The sequence below is a fragment of the Trichogramma pretiosum genome, unplaced genomic scaffold, assembly GCF_000599845.2.
Source record: "Trichogramma pretiosum strain Unisexual culture from Peru unplaced genomic scaffold, Tpre_2.0 scaffold43, whole genome shotgun sequence".
Lineage (NCBI taxonomy): Eukaryota > Metazoa > Arthropoda > Insecta > Hymenoptera > Trichogrammatidae > Trichogramma > Trichogramma pretiosum.
In genome coordinates this window covers 16610-37704 of record NW_019640864.1, presented here as the reverse complement: position 1 = coordinate 37704, position 21095 = coordinate 16610, and the positions used below count along the sequence as shown (strand labels likewise).

At 39.3% G+C, this 21095-nt stretch overlaps 2 long non-coding RNA genes across 2 annotated transcripts; one reads left to right on the top strand and one right to left on the bottom strand.

Annotated features, from left to right (window-relative positions):
- Nucleotides 1-4554: 4554 nt before the first annotated feature.
- On the bottom strand, nt 4555-19839 carry LOC111693253. Its single transcript, XR_002763372.1, has 3 exons — nt 19792-19839; nt 8400-8536; nt 4555-6916 (listed from the first exon to the last, which is right to left on the bottom strand). It is a non-coding gene; the product is annotated as an uncharacterized LOC111693253 (long non-coding RNA).
- LOC106649695 lies at nt 17730-18204 on the top strand. The gene is made up of 2 exons (XR_001339309.2): nt 17730-17851; nt 17921-18204. It is a non-coding gene; the product is annotated as an uncharacterized LOC106649695 (long non-coding RNA).
- Nucleotides 19840-21095: the final 1256 nt, after the last annotated feature.

Genomic DNA, 21095 nt, shown 5'->3' with positions numbered 1-21095 from the left:
CCACGGTGTTAGTATAATAATTATCATATATTACGCTTACTCTCTTTCATTTTTTTCTGTTCATTTTCGTCACATTCGCACGCACGAGTCCGTTTATATTTTTCATTGCAATGGCTATGCTCGTTGATATAATATTAATATATCTTGTTTTTATGGAAAATGCAGTATCATAGTCAATGTAGCTTTTCGTTTCTCTCGGATTGCATTTAACGACGCTCATTCGGGTCCTTAAAATGCGTTCTCAACTATTCGTCCGTTATCCTTTCGTCCAATTACACTCTCGCACTCATTCGCATATTCTTTCTTAATTATTTTTACTGCATACATTCGCTTTCTCGCATTTGCATCATGCAATAATAATAACAACATTAATAATAATAATCATAACTATAATAATAATGACAGTAATGAAATCATAATGATAATGATAGAGTAATATTATTGTAATAGTATTGATGATAAAGTCATAATATCTTAATAATTGTCATCATAATAACATCATTAATTTAATCTGTATTTTCTTACAATCAATAGTTACAATCTTATTTCATGCCTTCTCATGCCAATGAGATTTTTTTTAAAATGATTTTTTTTCTTAATTATCTGTTTTTTTGTTTTTTTTTTTTAATATTCCACTAAGCATTTTGTCTACTATTGATTAAATGCTCTTTTAGTGCCGAAGCCTTTTTTTGTTTGTTTTAAATTTTTAATTCGCATTCATTCAATTCATTCGCGAAGTTATTCACATCAGGCTTAAACAACTTATTTATGATTTTTAGACGAGATCTCTCAATTTATATCTTCGTCGTTCATTAGTTTCAGCAGATACATTATGCTTTTTTTTTAAATCGATGGACTTTTCGAGTATGTGTGTGCGTGCGTGTGTACGTGTGTTGATCGTTTTCTCTCTCACCGGCTTAAGGCAATATGCCGTTGCTGGGCGGAGCTTTTTGAGTGCGCCATGTATATGCTTTTTAAATCTTCATTACGCTCAACTACGCCTTCTACTTCTTTGCTTGCCTGCGCCTGTTTTTGCGCACTTATAAATCGTCTTAATTGATTTACAGCTGTCGTTTACCGTAAATCTCGCACTTTTTTATGTACTCACATACACACCCAAGCACATTCACTCGCACTTGTACTAGAGTCTCGTCTTTACTCGCTTCCAGCTACTAGAAAGCGAATATACTTTTTGTCTTAGCCGTTTTAAAGATTAGGATTCAGCACCTGGTACAAGGCTCTTGAGATAAGGTTTCTTTTATTCTTTTTTCTTTAAATATTATTTATAAAACTGTCATATGTACAGAGCCAATTATAATTACGACGACGCCCTTCGTTTATTATCAATAAGATTTTTTGTGAGTATATTCACATTCCTTTTGGATCAAAATTTATTTGAATAATCGGATAATAATATATATGATATATTTTTTTTTAAATTTTCATCTAATACTTTGGCGTTAGAGATGCATAATTGAATTTTTGTTTATAATTCAGCTAAAGCTTTATTTAAAAAAAACTTGAAACATACCGATTGCAAATTGCATACAAAATTGTTCTGTTACAAAAAAGGTACGAAGTATAATGTCAGCGTTACAATAACATACATAATATATGCAGGTAACAAAACAATTTTGAAACATCATCAACCTCATATCTTCTTTAGCTTTACAAACATCTTAAAAACTAGAATTATAACTAAGATAATTACAATATATGATAATTCGTATCAGTCAATTTCGAAAAGACGTCTGGAAGAGAATACATCCTCTTTTTCTTACAGATCACTCCAATGTTCGTTTCTCAAGAGACGCATATTTGTAATAACATTGAAAAATTATGAATGGAAAAATGATTCAAAAAGTATCGTCAAAAAATGTCCAGGCATTAATGATTCTACTCATTCCCTACTTTCTCGCTCACGGACACACGTTTCTTTTCACGCTCAATTTTTTTTGTCAATCCACATTGTCATTATTATTATAATTAGTATATTATTTTTTGCATATTTTTTTTCTTTGCGTTTTTAAATAGTACTCACCTAAACAATGAAAGCAGCAAAATGTCTTGGAAAAATGTTTCGTAGACGGCGGACAGGGGACGCACGCTTACGGACTTGTCGCCCAAATAACGGGTTGGTATTATTATGTTATTATTATTTTTTTTTTAATCATACACTTCTGTTATCGGTTTATTGTAATAATAATGAGCGCTAATCGCTTCATATACTCATTTTCAAAATTTTTTCTTTTCAACTCATTTTACCTACTTCCCTTCTTTTTTATACTTTTTTTGGTAATATTTTTTAATATAATATTTATATAATATATCTTCATGTATTTTAGTTACACACTTTTTTAAATCTTTTTTCAGTTCCTCTCTGTCATTTATATGCTTCACCATTTGAGGCTCGATTTTGTCTGTTTGACTCTTTGTATTATGAATGTTTTACATTTTTAAATATATTTTTAGTGCACCGAAAAATTTTGCTTGTATTATAATTAATGAGTGCTGATAAAAGCCCAGTAGAAAAAGACTATATACGAGCTTGCGATGTACAGATGTTTTAGAAAGTCTTCAGCTCCCTAAAAATTATTATTTAATTTTTTGCGTTGTGTGTGTCCATAAATTTTAGATAATTTGCTTCTCTTTACATTTAGACGATTTACGCGTTAATCACTCAGTTTATCAAAATGAAAGCAACATTCAGTATTCTGACAATTTTCAAGTTTATGAACGGCGAGTATTTAATTTGAAATTGAGAATCTTTTTTTGATTTTTCTTTTATCAATTCAAGATTCCATGATTCATTACGGTCACAACTAAATTTGAGAACTTGGACTGTTTGAACTAATCTTGTCATTCTATTAAAAAGTTTCTATTATAAAGTTGTCATTATTAAAAAGTTGATACATTTTCTACAGTATATTTTATTACTTACGTTTATTATTGGTTTTTGCCTCTTCGGGCCTTTAAAATTTAGGTCCCAAAAAGATATTAGAAAAATTAAAAAAAATTGGTATAAATGTATACAAGTCAGCTAAGTGATTGGTACGATTGGTTCTCACACTTTTTCCGCCTTTTCATTTAATAATTCTCAATGAAATATCGAACTTCGTTTTCGAGGAAGCGTATTTTTAGAGCCAAGTTCTCGCAATTTAGTGATAACCCTTTTCTCAACTAGTTTTATTAGGAAATTTTTTTTTTTAAGTTATCTATTGATGGCCGGCTGAGCTAACGCAATCTGCTTACGTCAATTTTTAAAAACTTTTTTCTACTTTACTATATCATAAGCAATCCTTACATATTTTCTATTACAATGAAGTATCGTATTTCTTGACTTCATGCAACTCTGTCAAAAAAGTTTTGATTAAAAACCTGAGATTTTATCTAGTTAGTAAAGATGATCTAGTCACTCGAGGATTTATTTATCTCAGTTGAATTTGATGCAAAAAATGTCATTATATGGCCTTTTATCCATCTGAAGAAGAATCGAGACAATTTTTAAAAAAACCTTCATGAGGAAGTTTGAAAATTGAGAATTTCACTTGTATGTAGTAAGAAAATTCATGAGACATGAATATTTTTCATCACTGTGCTATAAAACATTGCATTCAATTTGCATAGAATATGTATACTGTAGCAAGAAAAGTATGAGATGCATATAAAAATTAAGAGAACAATTAAGAAAGGGGACGTTCAAAGCACAGGGCTGCCTTTCAGCCGAAATAAGCCGAAAGTACAGGACGGGAAGAGATGCGTATGTATATGATATATTTGCTGCGTTAAAGAAGATATACTCATCATGACAATGAAATATAGTCAAAATGATTTGTGAGGCATTCTCGATTCTGTCATTCAAGAAGTTGTATGATTACTTGACTTACCACCACGTTACACAGCTCTTATTCACAGATGGAATGTTTTGTGCAAAAATTATTTCACTCAATTATACGCTCAAAGTCATTCAAATAATTTAAAAGATTAAGAAACATTTCAACACGTTAAAAAGCCTCTACACTAGAAAGTAGAAGTTTAGTTGATGCACAGGTGGTTATTCGTCAGGAGTATTTTTGATATAATAATAAAAAGTCAAGGTTTTAAAATAATCTCGATTTAATAGATTGCTATGATGAAATACCTTAACATATGTAAAAAGAAAGTTTCTTTTAAAAAGAAAAACGCAAAATATATATATTTAATAAAGACTAAAACTTAGATTAAAGTTCATTATAGGAGAGTTGACCCCAGACACAAAAAAGTAAAATAAGAATGAAAAAAAATTTTCTTTTAAAATATAATATCATAATGACTGTTAGCAGTACAATTACTACAAGGACTATAATCACTGAAATCTTGACAATTTATCATAATACAATTTACTCTTAGCGTATAGTCGAGGTTAAAAGCAAACATTTTTAGATATCTAGCATAAATTTTTCAGAATCGAAATCGCCTCGTCAAGTATATACGACCGAATTAAGGAAAAAATTTAAAAACTTTTATCGAAGCTTTTTCACTTATAATTAATATAACTACATTTTTTTCGTAAATCACGCATAGAATATTTAATTTTATAGATACATAAATATATACATACGCATACATATATATTTGTATAAATTTGATCGTCGTGACTTGAATTCTCAATAATAATAATAAATTCATATTTTATTTATTCTCGAAAATTTTTTTTTTCGTTCAACACCGTAACTTTTTACATAAATCAGTGTCAGAGATCACTCGTTACGTATTTTTTGTTTTATTTTTCATTATATATGTCAGTCTATCTAATCTTAAAAATCTACAAGACGCAAGCTTCGACTCCATGACCTGCTTAATAGTATATTATTTATTATTATTATTGTTATTATTATGTTATTATATTATTTTTTATGATTATTATTATTATTATTATTATTATGTTAAATTCTATTTATACTCCCAACCATGCTCGTATTTTCAAGAGAAGATAAAGTTCTCGCTTGTACCCTCCTACTTTTTCGCTCATGCATATGGTGTGCAATCTCAAGACCGAAGTTAAAAAAAGTTCTTAACCCTTAACAAAAAAAAACCAAAAAAATCTGCTCTAAACTAAAAATTTTTACATCTCACTTTAGTGTCCAATTCGAAATTCTTCATTAAATCACTGAAAAATAATACCATTAAATCACAAGCATATTTTTTTTAGTTACGTTCTAAAAATGTACAATTAAAAGATATATATAATTAGATTTTCATCTCAAAATATTATAAATGGTATTAAAAACGGAACTGTAAATCTTATCAGTCGGTCGATCGATGAATTTAACCGTCGCCAAGCACACGCGTCGTTCTAGCCAATCTCATGCCATCAACAACAAAAACAACAACTCATACGTACTTTCGAATGCTTCATTTTTGTTTAAAGCTATTATCATGTTCGATATCAACAGTCCTTTGAAGCATCTTATACATGCATTGGGACCTAAAGTCCTTCGCTAAACCAGGTGTGAGAGATGACGCAATTATTATGTTATTACACAAAGGGTCTTACAGAATTTGTACTTTTTTTTTTGTTTACATAGCATCGTTCAGACTACGTTCGTTGCAATTGCAATTGAATCCCATCGAACGATTGTCGCGAACGACACGTTTAATTAAACATAAGCGTTACTTGGATATTTTGTCTTTTATATCTTAATTAATTAGTTAATATTAATAATGCGCGACTTGGTGGTTTTACTGTGCCAAAAAATTGCACGTACAGTTAAAAAAAAAGCCATAGTATGACTTTGATTTTTCATTTCGAAAAGTACGAGTGATATCCATTTCTGGGTACTTTCGAAACTACTATATAACTACTAACTTATGTAAATTTAACAACTTATTGACGTGTGACGATGTACTAGCAGAAAATAACGCTGAAGAAAAAAGCTATTTCTCGTGTCGTTTCGTGCAACATGCTTATAACTTACAAACACATACCGTCTTATATAAACCGATTCACATTATAACCACATTTTTTTTATCGATACAAAATCTGATTACCCATTGCATTTCAGAAAAGTGTCAGAAAGACAAGATCCGATTCGTTGTTGCTTCTGCGCACTATCTCGTTACTTTAATATTAATTGATCGAGAACACCTTTCTCCGTTTCAACATCGAACACCTCAATTTAACAGTTTAATATTTACACATTATATCCAAAGAAAAAACATTACAACGTTTCTGTGAACACATCGTAAAATTGCTCCTCCTCCTCTTTCGCTTCCATGCTACAAACACGTGCGCCCTATTTTTTTATCGAAATTTACTATAAAATGACGACCATTACCATTACGTTACAGATGTTGATAACATATATATTTTCATGCGTTTCAGCTATTATTATAGTAGTATAAGAAGAAGAATAGCTGAGATCTTTCTTCTGTTTGTCTCTTTTTTTCCCCACTCTTGTTTAGTTATACAATTAAAAAAAAATTGAAGAAAAAAGAAAGAAAGCAAAAACGTACAAACAAACCACGCATGCGGCTTATAATATCCGGTGCATTATAACAATCTCCCAAGTCATCTTCGTCTTCGTCGTCGATAATAATAATAATAATCTAACAACAACAATAACAACAATTGTTGCCGGGGACGCTACTACTGATATCGAAGCGGCTTCATGATGACGCTCGCCGTAACTGGATGCCTCTTTCTTGGTCTTCCGCGTTTTCGAACCGTCGTTGTCGTCGTCGTCGCTGCCGTTAACGTCGTCGTTGTTGCTTCGATCTTGCTGCCACGACTGACAACAATGACACTTTTTCCTTCGCAAACGCTTGTATTGTTGTTGTTGCTGCTGCTGCTGATGCTGTTGTTGTTGTTGTTGTTGATGTTTTTGCTGCTGCTGATGTTTATGTTGTTGATGACGCCCTCGCGCCGTCCTCTGGTCTGCGAAACGAGTAAAAAAGCTCTAGTAATACTGTCAATTTCTCGAGTTACACGAAAAAATAGGTAACGTATGTTTATGCTAACTCTGTCGGTCGCGGGCTTATGCACCGGCAAAACCTTTCGCTCTCCGCCTCCGCGAATATCTATGTGCATATAATACGCGTGTGAACCGGTAGATCATTATTTATCGAGCAGCCAGACCGTTGGTATTTCCTGTGCAGGCAGTAACAGCCGTTTTTTATGCGCACAAGCATATAAGTCAAGTTGCATGTACATTTTCTCTTACTTTTATACCGTTTAAAGAAAGCGTATTGCTGCCGTCGAGTGTTTTTTGAATTATCGTAACAACGTCTCTCCCTCCCCTTTTGGTCTCGCGATACACTACTTTATCAAATTGATTTTTCATCACACTTTGTAATTCAAATTTTCGCGAAGAACAAGTCCAATAAATCAATTGCTAGTCCCTTTTAAAAATAGCCTTACAACTGGCGTTCGATGTGCTGCTGTACCCGATATCGTTGAATTTTCCCGAAAGTTTTCTTCTGCGCAGAGCTCTCGTGATCGAATGAAAAAAAAAAGGTTGTAAAAGAGGAAAAAACGTAACAACTCTCGCTCGGTTAAAGTCAAGTGCTGGAGAGCTTTCCAACCACCCCTTAGCCCTAAAAAGAAAGCGAATTAGGAAACGAAACAAAAAGTATCTATAGTGTAGTAACAGCAGCAGCAGCGGCGGCGGCGGCGGCAGCGTCGACGGCAAGTTGTGTGCAGCCCGAGAGACTAGAGAGAGAGAGAGAGAGAGCGAGCGATTTTCAATCAGCCGTCAGGGTGTGCAAAGGCAAATTTACGAGCGATTACGTTGCTACTGCCGTGTGCTGCTGCCTCGCGCGCGAGTTTCCTCCAACAGGCAGCAAGCCCCGACTCAGTGATGGATAGCTGTACGAAAGCTCCTCTCTCCGCCCGCTCGCCCGCTCGTGTGTGTACGCGTATAGCCAGAATTTTTTGCTGTTTTTTATATTTTTTTATTTTTATTTCGACAGAAAAGAGGTGTACTACTGGAGCGAGCGCGGGCGGTTGGAGGATTTAAACGATTTTCAGATTAGACGGATGTGCTGCGGCTGTTACTTTTTCTCTCTCCCCCCTCTTTTTTGATTATTATTTTCCGTTTACGTAGTATGAACTTTTACGAAAGCCTATATGCGCGCCTGCACTCAAAGTTCGAGAAATATATTCATGGTAAAAAAGCATTTTGTAAGTGAATTACACGTAAGCTTTCAACTCTACTTTGGTGCGCAGAGAGAGAGAATGTTGACCCACACTGGCAGTATTGGTAGTAGACGTCAAAAAAAAATATAACGCCGTCGTAAAAAAATGTTATTCATGATTCGAAAAACGTTTATCGCCATGAAAAAATTCGACAGAAGTCGTTGGTTTTGCCATTACATTGCAGGTTGCGATAGAAAAAGAAAAAATCCGTGGTGCGCTTTACCTAAAGATTGTCCATCATTTCAGATAAGGTCAGCCTGGAAGTGGACATTGCTACGCCACTGTCGCTGCTGCTCTGCACACTGCTATGGTCATCGGTATCCGACTGATTGCTCGTGTATCCAATCACGTCGACCTCATCTGCAAACAGAAACGTTGAAAATCAATCGTCGGAATTAAATATCGTCGTCTATATAGATACATGATTATATGAATTGCAACATCATACATGTGCGCCTGAACAATATTAAACGTTTATACAATGCAGAAATAGTGCATTCAGCAACCATCGAGCTCAAGAAGTTAAAATGAAATTTACAATTCGAATTTTCTAAATGGTCGACATTGTCGTGGTTGTTGCCGTCTTGGTCGTCGTCGCCGCCGCCACAGTCGTTGGTTAGATAAAACCCGTCAACTTTTATAGTTTGGTAAATAACATCGATGAAATTTTACAGTTTCGCCCCCCCAGCTTTTGTTTTTCTTTTCCCTCCTTTTTTTCGTTGCAAGCTCGGAATTATAGTACATTGGTTAGCGGCTATGTGTGCTACCCACCCGGCTAGAGACTAAGGGGAGGGTTTATGTACGTCAGGAAAAGATAATAAAAACTATTACCGAATGCGCGGCAGTTGGAAATAAACGCAAGATGACTGCTATTTTACGATGTCGACAAATTCAAGCGAGTCGTATATATAGAGTCAAGGATATATCGTTCAATGAAAAAACGAGAGCGAGACAGAGAAAAACAAGTGAGAGAAATTATTCGATTGTTAAAAAATGTACTATTTGCCGAGTGCGTATCGAGGCTCGGGCAGAATTCATTTACACCGCTGTTGTACAACGGTCACATGAAAATAATCCAGCTGCATCTAGGCTAGTGCTCTGTAGAGCAATTTCAGCTTCGAGTATAGAGGTGGCGTTCCACGAATTTTATGCGAAATCGATAGTCAGAATGAGAGAGTGAGAGAGGTGGTGTAGTATATCGAGCAGAGGAGAGAGAGAGAGAGAGAGGAAAGGGCCACTCCCCGAGGAGAGAGAGATTCGCCGTCATGCGCGCACGTGTATCTGCTGCTGCTGTTACTGCTTCTGTTGTGTATATATCGCGCGCGACGGCCATCCACGTGCGCTCTCGCACACCCACACTTGTACCGCACACAGAGCTCTATATTCCCTGCTGGGAAATAATGGCGTTTCGCCCATATACGTGTGTGTGTGCCTGAGTGTATAGGTACCAGCGGGTTTCGTTTCGTTTCGTTTCTTCTCTCTCTTATTTTTTAACCACTTTGTGTTGAAGCACTCCTGCGCCTGCCCGCCTGTATGTATATTAGCTTTTTGCAGGGCAAAAAATACCGTGTAGTGGGCGGCTTTTTTTCAGCACTCCGAAAAAGCGTACATACAAGTGCATTTTAGGTTTATTGTGGATTTTGTCTCGAGCTTTGAAGAGTTTTCTTTTTTTTCTCTCTTTTTTTTTATTGCTATTACGGGCTGAAAAGAGTAATTTATGCAAAGTTTGTTTACTGAATACTTTCGCTCGCACGGAAGCAACATAGTTAGCATTTTGAAAAGTCTAATTTGACTCCGTATCGAGGTTTGTTGTTTTTCGTTCCCATCTTGGCATAAGATTCCCGAAAAACACAGTAATAATACACGCATTTGTGAAAATGTTCGTAGAAAGAGGGTAGATATTCGACGCATCCAGAGCATCCTTGATGTCATAACTGCATTCTCTGAACGTCGTTCGTCGAATTGTACGCATACGTACAAATTACATTGTCAAAATTTTTTACCGTTACGGTTTTGCAGCCACGCGTATATACGGCAGAATTTCAAATTTACATGACGTCTCGGAAAATACCAGTCGATTCCCAGAACGCAAAACGAAAATGTGTGTGTGTATACGCTCGGCGATGCTTCTCTCTCTTTCTACCGCGTTTTTCGCTACCTCGGGGATATGCGTGCGCGCGCGCGCGATCAGGAGAGCTACGATTTGCCGTATACATGTATGCATGCAGGCGCTAAAAAATAAACACCTCGAAAATATCGGGGATATCGTCACGCGTGCAGGAGGGGGGAAAAACGATTTCTTTGCGCCCCGGTCCTCCTTCCCGATACGCGCGTGTGTGAGTGCGCCGCGGCGCGAGCATCGTCTGTAACGCAGATTTGACAATTTCTCCTGGTTCGACGAACCCTTTCGGCACAACGTATTTGTATACGTAGATAAAGGCGAAGCTTACCTCGCGCTTGCGTAAACTCCTCGATCTCTAGCCGTAAGCCACATTTTTTTCCATATATTACACTCTTATGCATTATTTTTAGCCCAAACGAATATACGCAAACTCGCTCTGTATATTCGACTCGGTGTATTGGTAGAGATCTTGAGCAAAAAATGAAAGCGTATTTTTATTGACGCGAAGAAAATGTATATTTATTTCAACTGATCCACCGTAACCGATAGTCGCTTATATTTACACATATACACATAAGCACGAAAGAGGGAGGATTATTTTTCGTCGATTTCAATCTATTGCTTAGAAGAGCAAAAATATACTTTGTACGAAGGAAACGACTCGGCTAAAAGCAGCAACAGTGAAGTAAAGAAAAAAAATTGTCAAACGTCAAATCTAACCGAAAGAAAGAGAGAGGGAGGGAGAGAAAGAGAAACCCTTGACTGTCTAGCTAGCTCGCCGCTAGCGCACCTGTTTTTTCTGCCTGAAAGCTTTGTTTTTCAAGCATCATTTACACAGCGAAATAAAACCGATACCTACTTTACAGAGAGCACAACATGTATACCATAAAGTTGGAAAATAAAAGCCCCGCTCTGAAATATTTTGTTCGGCACATATGCGGAATTTATACATGTGTGTGCACTGCGCTGCTGCGCACACACGTCTCATTATTTTTCGCCTAGCTTCCACCTCTCTTTCCTGCGCCACCCGCTTTTTCACCCAGGGCTCATTATTATTCTTCCCCCTACTTTTTTTTTATAGTTCACCGATCCTTTGAGCTCAAGTGTGCACTGTTCAGTTCACTTGTTTTTCCTCTTTTTTATTGGATGTTCCTATGGTGTACAGTAGACTCTTACCACAGCCCATGCATGTTTGGGAAATTTTTCTGCATCCTCTCGTGAAAGAGGAGTTTTGCCACGCGCGCGCGCACGCTGAATGTGCTTTAAAGTAAGCTGAAAAAAGCTCGAATTTTTATCCACACGCATACTCGATGCTCGAGTTCATGGATAGGAATTCATCTCAATGTATCCAATTACCCGTTGTCCATGCCCTTAATGAAAACAGAGAGTAGGCAATTCTTTTTCCGCACACGTAACACCTAATTTATATAACCTTAGTTAATCACAGCTTCACCACCGCTACTCTCATGAAGTGACACTATTATATTAGCGAGTAATAAATTATATCGCTATCGTGTACGAAAGAGAGAGAAGGAGAGAAAGAACTGAAAAAAGTGAAACGATTAGCTTACACCGAAAAGAGAGTGAGAGAGAGAGGAAGAGCGAGAGGAAGATAAGACTTGCGGAGCCATGGAGTGATCTTCGAGCAACGTTAATGACGTCGTTTGGTCTAAGTTTTGCATGCACGTCGTGCTGAGACAATAAACTGACGCGAAACTTTGACAGGGCATGATTGATTAGTCATTGTTTAGCGGATATAAAATAAAATCATTACCCGCGCGAATATTGCCAACGAAACGAGCGAAAGAAAAAAGGAAGTTTCAACGCAGCCGCAAACAAATAGCCTGCAGATCCATACCTGCACGAGCCTAGCCGAGCTTGGGTGCGTAGGCGCCCTATATGTATAAAGTAGGAGTCGCTTGCGGTTAAACGCAAAGCAGCATCATAAGTACGAGCAGCGAGAAGAAGCGAGGATATTAAAAGCAACTTGCGCTTGAAAGATAAATAAAAAAGTCGAGGGTAACAGCGACGGTTAATCGCGCATTATGCGACAAAGACATGACGATTAATTGAGCTGCTCGTTCCGTATCAATCCTATACGTATGCATCGGGAACGCAGCGTCCATAATCCGTCTTTGACAATCGTAGAGTTTTCCGAGCACGTTGAGCTAACAGCAACAACAACAACTACTACTACTGCTAGCAAGCTAGTGGCATAACCCCTTCGCGTCGCGTCGCGCGCGCGTGTTGATCCACGAGTTAGATTACCCCCCAGCAACTAAAACAGCAATTTATCGTCTATTTCATTTAGCTAAATGGATGCGCCCGTCGCTTGCTCGCGCGCGCGCACTTCGGGGCAAGGCGAGAGCGATCAAGCTGAAATTTCTCATATTATAATTATTCTCTATCAATCTGCGGTGTCAGGAGTTTGGGAACTCGCATGAATAAAAAGTTCAGACGAGCTATATACGTGCTTGCTATACAGCGAGCGAGCGCCCGCGCGCACGTGAGTGCATTATTCGAAATGACCGTCGATTTATAATACAAATGACGACAGCGAGTGCCTCGTTAATCATCGCCGCACGCAATGCTCGTTCGAATTCGATTACGATTCACAACTGCTGAGAGAGTGAGAGAGAGTCGCGTTAAATACCGATCGAAACTTTTTTTTTAATTTATAACAACAAATTATCAAAATCCAATAAGTAATCGCTTGCTCGTTCAATGCAATAAAACAGCAACCGCAGCAGCAGTTCCAGCGTGCATATAATTCAGAAAATTCGAAAGCTTTGAGTCTGCTGCACTTTTTTGGGCCACGCTCACGGAACGAATGAAAATGTAATGCTCTACAAAGGATTAGCACGAGGCTCGGTGGCTCAAATATTCATGCGCGCAAATGCAACGGGGATCGTAAACAGAGAAAAAAAAACAATTAACAAAGCGCATGAATAACTTTGATGTCAATATTATATACTAACGGTTCACTGTCAAAAATAGTTGCCGCTGAACATAGGGATTCTAAATATTTGTTATATATTCCTGCTGTAATTTTATCTCGCATATATGCTAACGAGAATGAATGCGATCAAACCGGAAACACCTAACTTTATTCTTTTTGGGGTATATATGTAATTCTCGTATTGACATAAAACCTGTCCAGTTTGAAATTTCCAGTACTTTTTAATTTTGTAAAAATAAAAGAGACAATTCAACATGAAAGGCGATCTCCATATTTCATCACAAAAAAAAATAATCGAAATGATTTTAAAATAAACCCGCATGAAGCTTTTTTTGACAAATAATTTTATTTTTTACAAAGAGAAAAAATTATTACTTTCTTTTAAGCGACCATTACTTGCATCATGACTTTATTACTTTGATAATATTTCAATATAAGCAGACGAATTATAAAATTTAATAAATAATTTTCACGCAAGCAAGCATTCATTACTTTTATTGCATAACGAAAAATGAAATAGCCAATTATTGAAGAATATTTCTATCGATGTGCGCCAATAAAGAGTAAAAATTAACAAGGAGGCAGGAAAACGTATTTCTTGCGAATCGCAATGATGGCAGAAAAAAATTAACGAGAAATATAAATTACATAAATATAGCTGGTATTCAGAAGATCGTCAACGAGTATAGAATCGCCCAAGATAAAAATGCAAGATCCAATTGAAGAGAAAAAAAAACATCTACCTCGTAGCCAAGGGGCGTTTTTAACTCTCGAGCTACTTTACATAACATTTGACATATATATTATGTTGCCGTATCAGCAGTACGAATAACTTGCTTATGACATTAAAAGTATAACGCATTGAATACGGCCGATGCATAATGCAGACAATCAATTTTTCGACAATTTAGAATGTTCGTCCGAGGAATCGCACCTCTGCCTATCTTTATCTCTCACTCTCGCGTAAGCTATTAGTTATGCGACGCAAAACAAATCAGATGCGGGCTCTCTCTCTTGAAGGCGCGAAGAACTTGGAGGCGCATCTGGCACGATGACAAAACGCGACCCGCGTGTGCTCAGAATTGTAACGTATCCGCACTCGGCTCGTGAGCTAGCCTAGACAGCGATAAGCGCTCAGCCGACGAATTACTCTCCTCGCGCGCGCCCTGCCACGTGACAAAAGATATATCCATCGTGTCGAGTTGTCGTGTCGCGGCAGTGGCGGCGGCGGCGGTGGTGGCCCAATGCTATACACAGACACACACACACGCATACACACGTATAAGCACGGGGTGGGTATAAGGAATCCAAGCTCGTGTATATCGCTGTCACACTGCCGTGCTAGATACTATACGTACAAGTACACTTGCAGGCGCAGGGTCATATATATATTACAGTTATATTTTCAAAATTTATAACGTTGAAACTTGTTGGCGTATAAATGCACTTAATCAGCGCGCCACCTCGCCGCTGTTTGAGAATATCATTAAGAATGCTTAATGCATACAGCATACACACAAACAGAGCGTAGTTTAGAGCTTATCGCTCGGGTATATATTGCGAGATAGGTCCAGGCCACGTACATATATTCCTACACACACGTAGAGGAGCTTGAACGAGAGATTGTTTTATCGGTGCATTGTCGAGTGCACCTCGCTTGGTACATTATATAAAGCTAACGTTATAACTAAACTACGCCTTTGATTTTATACACACACAAGCACACATGCAGTCATATATGTACACACGTGGATGTACGTGGCGTAAGCGCGCACGCGTGCTCGCGATAAAGCTCGAAGCGCTGAAAGCTCTCGTCGACGTATACCGACGAGCGGGGCTTTTCATCGCGTTTACGTATACGCCGCGCGGGTGTAATTTTCTTTGATTCGTGCACGACGCTGAAAAATGCATTTGTTTCTGACGTTATGCTTATAAATTTTTTATTTCCTCCATGTCTCTCGCCGCTCTCCCGTTCCAGCCCCTCTTCCCCAAAAGAAAAGCTCGCAGTCACTCTGAGATCGTTAAAACTTCAGTAGCGTATACTAGGTACCATCGTATAAATGTATCCAGGCCGCACAGCTACGCGCACTCGCTGCTTACGGCGAGTGTCCGTTCATTTTCACGCGTCATTGCTCACTTGCCTGCAAAATTCAACGCGCGCGAGGGACGAGTAGGAGCTCCGGTGGCAGTCCGGGTTTTGCCAGCAACAGCAGCAGCAGCATGGTAGTAGTAGTTATAGTAGTAGTAGTAGTAGTAGTTTTAGTAGTGGTAGTAGCAGTAGTACGAGCTGCTCGTCGACTTGTGTTGAGAGAGAGAGAGAGAGAGAGAGAAAGAGAAGCGGCATTTGCATAATCTATTTGCTTATTCATTCATTCCTCGGGCCGTCGTCGACGTCGTCCTTCTCGGTGTAAATACGAGCACAAAACGCTTCCTCACTCTCGACTTCTATCCTCCTTTCCCCGTCCCATGCCCCCGCTGCAGCCCCCGTTACCCTTTGCTGCACCCCTTGCGCCTTGAAACTCGCTTTCTTCTTCTATTCTCCTCCCACGTAAACACGCACACGATTTAACTTGGCATTCATAGAAGCGAGGAGCGCCGTGCCCCCCCGCGCGCAAGCCTAAACTCGAGACTTTGCTTACTCGCTCGCTACTGCTGAGACTGCACAAAAACAATACACCTCCGCGCACGTCGTAGTAGACGTAAACAAAGAGAAACCCCGTGGCCTCGGCGTTGGCTGCAGGGGCTCCGGGTGTACGAGGACGCGGCGCGCGAGCGGTGTCATTCTCAAGTGCGATTATTACTTTTTAGTCGATCGAGTTACTTTGCGATCGCGTTTACTCGATTATAATACATATATATAGCATCTCTTCGTCATTTTTCATACTCTAATCATCGTCGACGAATCTTACAGTAGTGCGGCGTGTTCGCTATTATATGTGCGAGGACACACGTCTCTCGAATTTTCGGACGCTGCAAACAAGCGCGCGTCCAACCAGCCAGCCAGCCAACAGCTCACACAGGATATTCACTTGACACACGCAGAGGGAGATCGATAATAACTCCGGGGGGGGGGGTCCTCTCCATGCCTGCGGCAGCTTTCCTCGCGCGCGACCGGAGATGGATGAGGACCTGCTGCGCACTATATATCTATACATACATACTGCATATACACAAACACACACGTGGTATGCATGTACACTCGCGTGTATGTACTATCGAGCAAGCATGCACACTCACATTCACACACTCACACACACGCATACTCTAGTGTGGCGGAGCACTGGCTAAGGGTCACGCGCGTACATAATGACGATGCCAACGCGAGATCTGCTCTCGCTCGCTCTCTGTGTACGCTGGGGCGCAAATTGACGCAGCTGCCATGACGTTTAACGAGTTGATCCCTCTCTCGTTGCTTGTATATTCGTCGTTATTTCAATGTTCACGCCCGAATCGATGCGCGCCCGACCAGCAAACTCTCGTGTAGCCCAAAAATGAAATTTCCATCGATCGGTTTTGGCCGCGCACCCAGGGATACGTATGTACATAGTATAAGAAAATAATTCAGTCAGGTATAGTGCATAGTGCGTACATTGGACCAAATCATCATTATGATTATTAATTTTACGCGCCCGCCTATAAGATAATCGTGTGGCATTTATATAAAATTGAATTAACTTTTACGATCGAGTTTCTCCAATCTCAAACAATTCTGCGGCAGTTCCGTGCGAATAGTACTACATATATACACATATAACGCTAACCCCAATCCCAGCTTATGATTATAATTTCGTCTTTCTCTCCGGGCGCGTGCTCGTCTATTTCTCTCGCGTCGTTTCTCCGCAATTTCGTCGCTTGCTTGCGTTGCCGCCGCCTCAGTTTGTCTCTTTAACTGCATGTCAGGGACATACGCATTAGTTAGCGCGGGCGGTGCGCGCACGGCACATAGCGCACACAGAGAGAGACACACACAAGCAGCGAGCGAGCGAGCGCGTTGAGAGAACTGAAATTTCCGCGTGTGTATATACTCCGGGGCGAAAGGAGAGAGAGAGAGAGAGAGAAAGAGGCCATTGTTGTTACCGTTCGCTGAACTAAACCGTCTATCTCTTTATATGCACATGTGTCAAGCCCCGAAGAAATTTCACATGCATAAAGTTTAATTGATTGCTTTAGAAATTAAATTAAAACGCTTCTGCGCGCGCATTAGTTGCCTCTATGACGTTTGCAATGTCTAGTTGGTTTTTTTTTTCGTTTTTTCCGTTTTTTAGCTTCAGGAAAATTATCGCATTCTACGTACCCGTGCACTGTTATATCACCGAGAAGAGGATTGGTACATTCAAAGAAACGCTGATTTTGTTGTCGATATTTTATTGCGTTCATAATTGTGAGATAAATGAATATCAATGAAAAGCGGGAATCCCTGTCTCCGTTTATCGGCTCGTCTCAAGCTATTATAAAACGCTCATGTGACTTTGATACTCGCACAGTTTGTATTTCAATCCGCAGAGTTACAGTGAATTTCGAGATGAAGTTTCCTCGATTGTTTTTCGTGCTTTTGATATTATTGTTGGCACTTTCAGTTTCTAATGGCGATATTGTAAGTTTTACATTTTAATTCATAATTACTGGCTAAAATAATAATTTTCATTGTTTTTTACTTTTATAGTGGAAGCGTTTGAAAAATAGATTCAAAAAATTGCTTCCGAAGAAACCTGTCTACATTCCAATTATCTCTCATAAGTTCTGACGGGTAATTTCTTACATCTTGTGTTATTTTACTTTGAATTTTTCAATTTCAAATACACAAGCAAAATTATCTACCTGTATTTTACAGTAAAAATTGCTTTTCACATAGCAAGAATCAATCCTGACATATTGTATACTTTAATCAACAGTTCAAAATAAAACATTTACAAAATGAATAAACTTTCACAATATTAAACAAAAAAATAGCCTTCCTCTTTTTTATTTATTAAAACTTTGTTACGATAAGTTTCTGCGTTGATTTAATCCTGTTTTTGCAAAGACTGCCCCAAAAACTTGAAAATTAACTCGTCAAAGATTGGTCAAGTAATTTTGTATCCAAATAGCGATTCCGGCCAAGAGTATTACATTAACTTCAGCCTGGGTCCGGAATAGAATATTACAGGCAGAACACGCCTATACGAAGTAACAAATTCTGCTATCATGACCAAACCCAACCCCTCGACCTTAACGTACACGAGCTCACGTAGATATATATACACAAACACGAGGGAGGGAGAGAGAGAGAGAGTCACACCTCGACTAGCGGAAATGGCAGTCGCGTGTTTATACGTGCAAGTGTGTGTGTGTCTGTGTGAGGGCATGAACACGTATATGTGAGTGCAGTGTTCATACGAGATGGAATGGCCAAGGGTCAGACAAGTCGTATATGCAAAATGGCTTCCCTAATGACCTTCCTCCGGCCACTATCCAAGCTCTCCATCTCTTTAGGCGACTTCGAAAGAGAGAAAAAGACGCCTGACAGACTCACACATGCACACCAAGGCGCGCACACGTGAGACTCAGATTTTCCTGTAATTGAACTCCATTAGGCTGGAACATTTTATAGGCGGTCGATCTACGTTTTGGATCGAAAATGCAGATATATGTTTGTACTCGAAGGCGAGATAGCAGACGAAACTCTCGCCGCTTCTAGATTAACTTGCATTAGAAACTATAAATACAGAGAATATGCGGTTCCTTTGTTGTGTATGAGCGCAAGCCTCGCGATATACGTCTGTGCGCACATGCTGAGATCCAAGAAGGGCTACGACTAGCGAGAGAGAGAGAGAGAAGCAGAGCAGAGAGGAGGATCGAGCTCAGTGCGGAGAGCGTGGCGGAAACTTGAGTAAACGTTGTCCGAGGAGAGAGAGCAAAAGAGCTGGGGGTTAAAGAGCCTCTCGCGTGCGACGGAGAGAGAGAGAGAGAGAGAGAGCGACGGAGCTAGAGAGGATCTGCATGCATTCGCTTGGCCTCTGTGCGCTACGTGTACTCTTGATAGCTACGGCTGAGTAAATAGACTATGGCGCGCAGTACACAGACACAGAGGCTATAGAGAGAGTCAGGTGCACGCAGCGAAGCACAATTGCTGAATACACACAAAGTACAGAGGATCGTATGCAGACGGGCGCGCGCACAAGAGGCAAGATGTTTTCGTCCGTAAGATTGGCCTCTTGCATACGTATATACCTCGTACGTAGCAGCTAATACCACGGATAAATTCCTCAACATCGCGCGGATATCGGGGCTAGTGTGCGTAGCTACGTAAAAGGTCAATTTTTCCTAGCTGTTGCGAAAACAATTTTTGTTATTACTACCACCCTCGCGTAAAAAAGCTTCCCGCGCCAGAGTTAATGATGTTATTTTTGATGAGCCGGCAATATGAAGCGCGTGAGGTAATACGCCGAAGAGAGACGCACATACACCTCGAGACTGATCGTTTAATATTGACTCACGCGCACAGAGTATGATTATTGCAAAATGGTTATGAAATGATTATGATGTTGAACTTACGTAAACTCGGTGCAGTGTCAAGTGGATCGTCGATGCTGTACTCACCTGTGGAAGCAGAAAAAAGAGATGATAAACATTGACATTAATTAATTGACGTTTATATAAAATTTATCATCATATAGAGATTATATATATGACTACGACTGCGACGGAAGTAACGCAGGGTAAAGGAGGGAAAAAAACAGGATAGCTCACGCGCGATGATGGCTCTCGACGCTCGTGTACGGTATACATACGCGCGCGGGGCTGATTTACGACCGAAGCGAAGAGATCGGCAACGATAATAAGAGGGAAACGGACGCGCGCAAATATTGCGCGTCGAACAAAACGAGCCTCTCTTTCTCTCTCTCTCTATGCCGTGCGTTGTTATGTGTAGTTTGCATTGCATGTAACACACACACACACACATACACAGAGAACGGAACCGAGAGCTTCTTTTGTCCGTACGCGCGAGTATCGCATGTTACTTTATTTAAATCCGATTCGGCGGTGGCGGCTCTCGCGCCTGGTACTTTGGGAATTTATGATATTAAACGAGTGAGTAAACCATATAGGCCCGCGATGATTTCTGCCTCTTTTTTTTGTCACAGAGCTTGATGGATCGGCTGTTACAATATATATGCACGATATTTGCTTCACTAATTTTTTTTTCTACGACGAGAGAAACAATTCGTTTCTCATGATTTATGCGTAAACGCCTGGTTTTTCTCTCTCTTTCTCTCTCGTGGACGATTTTACACGGACACGTAGCACATATACACACACGCACGCGCGTGCATATACAGGTGACGATGATTTATTACACCTGCTCGACTTTTATATCTGATGTATATTTAAATTTTATTATTCACTTATGTGCGCCAAGCGAGCTGTGCAACACAGCATATTCTTCGAGTAGCTATGTACAACGGCACACGTATAATAGGCATCTGCGAGACACAAGCTTTTGACCGGTACTAATCACCATTACGATTCCGATGAATGTTTTTCCTTTTTTTTCATTCTAGTCCTCGCGTTGTCGCGCAACTGAAATTCAAACGTAGCAAAAAACAAGAAAAAATAGCGAAGTAAATAAAAGCAACTGCAAACAGCCCCCTAATAAAGTCGTATAACACATTTTTCTGCGACAGACTTGTCAGACCGCGAGGCTATATTTCAATGTCAAACGCAGCGCGTCTCGTCTTTTTTTGTTGTTGCTGCTGCTGCTGCCGATGCCGCTGCTACTGCCCCGTTGTTGTTGTTGTTTTCATCCGCATTGCCATGCAACATTTATCTCTATCTCTCTTTTAGCCGCAGTCCTGCCC